The following is a 1,223-nucleotide window of genomic DNA, read 5'->3' as shown; positions in this document are numbered from 1 at the left end:
GCGTCCCGCATTCAATGTGTGATTGACTACATCACATCTGGCAGGAATTTTACCGCCAAGGTTCGAAAGTTCGCGCGCGAACTCCGGACTCGTTATCACACAATTAACAAGTCAAAGCTGCTGACCATCAGGCAGCATATTGTTGAGAGAATACGGATACTATCTGACGCTAAGAGAAGTCTCGAGCGTAGGGAGAGATGGGTCAGAGAAAATCAACAGTTTCTCTCTGACCCATCTCGACTCTTCGAAGACCCTCCAGTTACGGTCGAACACCCACCCCAACCAGAGGAGGTCGAAGCATTTTGGAGAGAAGTCTTTTGGAAATCTTAAAGGTTCATCTGCAAATAGTTGGGTGTATGGAGAGATTGATGCCAAAGTATTTGCAACGAACATCCTTGCCGTCCCGGTACTACTCTATTCATTTGGAGTAGTTCCATGGACGAAGAACGAGCTTAGATCTCTTGATATCGGGACAAGAAAGGTTATGCACATGAACAAAAGCATGCATCTTAAGTCTTCCGTTCCGCGACTGTACATCTCACGCCGTCAAGGGGGTCGCGGAATATTGAATCTTGAATGTCTTCACAACATGATTATTCTGGGTACAGCACATAGAGTTGCAAATGGAAGAGACCTTCTTCTTAAAATGGTCAGGAATCACGAAGAAGTGGGCAAAGGAGAGTTTCTGTACAAAGCAGCGGAGGAGGCTGCTGAAACACTCGGACTTGACTTCAGTATTAGGGGTGAGCAAAATGCATCAATTCTTATCTATCTCGAGTACTCACTCCTGAAAGCCCGGATTATAAAAGCACAAGAGAAAAACTTTCGTGAACAGCTCCTCGATAAGAGGATGCACGGTATCTTCCATAGAAATGTGAAGGATCAGTCAATGTCTTGTGAGCTAACGTTTGCTTTCCTTAAATCGCCCGGATTGAAGTCTGGTACAGAGGGTTTCATTTTTGCATGCCAAGACGGTGTCATTTCCACCTTAACATACCGTCGCCACATTTTGAGCCAAGACATTCCCGATGATAGCTGCAGGGCATGCCATGCACACCCCGAGCATTTAGCTCACATACTATCTAATTGTCCAACTCAAGCGGGAACGACCTACATTCAATGGCACAATGTGGCACTAAGAGTGCTTTATTACCATCTCTGTCACTCCTACGGCATTCACCTTAATATCGCTCCTCTAAATGCTCCTAGGGAAATTGAGTCAA

At 45.5% G+C, this 1,223-nt stretch overlaps 1 protein-coding gene across 9 annotated transcripts in view; it reads right to left on the bottom strand.

Moving 5' to 3' along the window:
• Window positions 1-1,223, bottom strand: part of LOC117168891 (SWI/SNF-related matrix-associated actin-dependent regulator of chromatin subfamily E member 1-like) — a 45,455-nt gene that overhangs the window by 11,103 nt on the left and 33,129 nt on the right. The gene's annotated exons all lie outside the window — the stretch shown is intronic.

The sequence above is a fragment of the Belonocnema kinseyi genome, chromosome 3 (genome assembly GCF_010883055.1).
Source record: "Belonocnema kinseyi isolate 2016_QV_RU_SX_M_011 chromosome 3, B_treatae_v1, whole genome shotgun sequence".
Classification (NCBI taxonomy): Eukaryota; Metazoa; Arthropoda; class Insecta; order Hymenoptera; family Cynipidae; genus Belonocnema; species Belonocnema kinseyi.
Note: the sequence above shows the minus strand (reverse complement) of the source record. Positions and strands in the feature narration are given on the sequence as shown.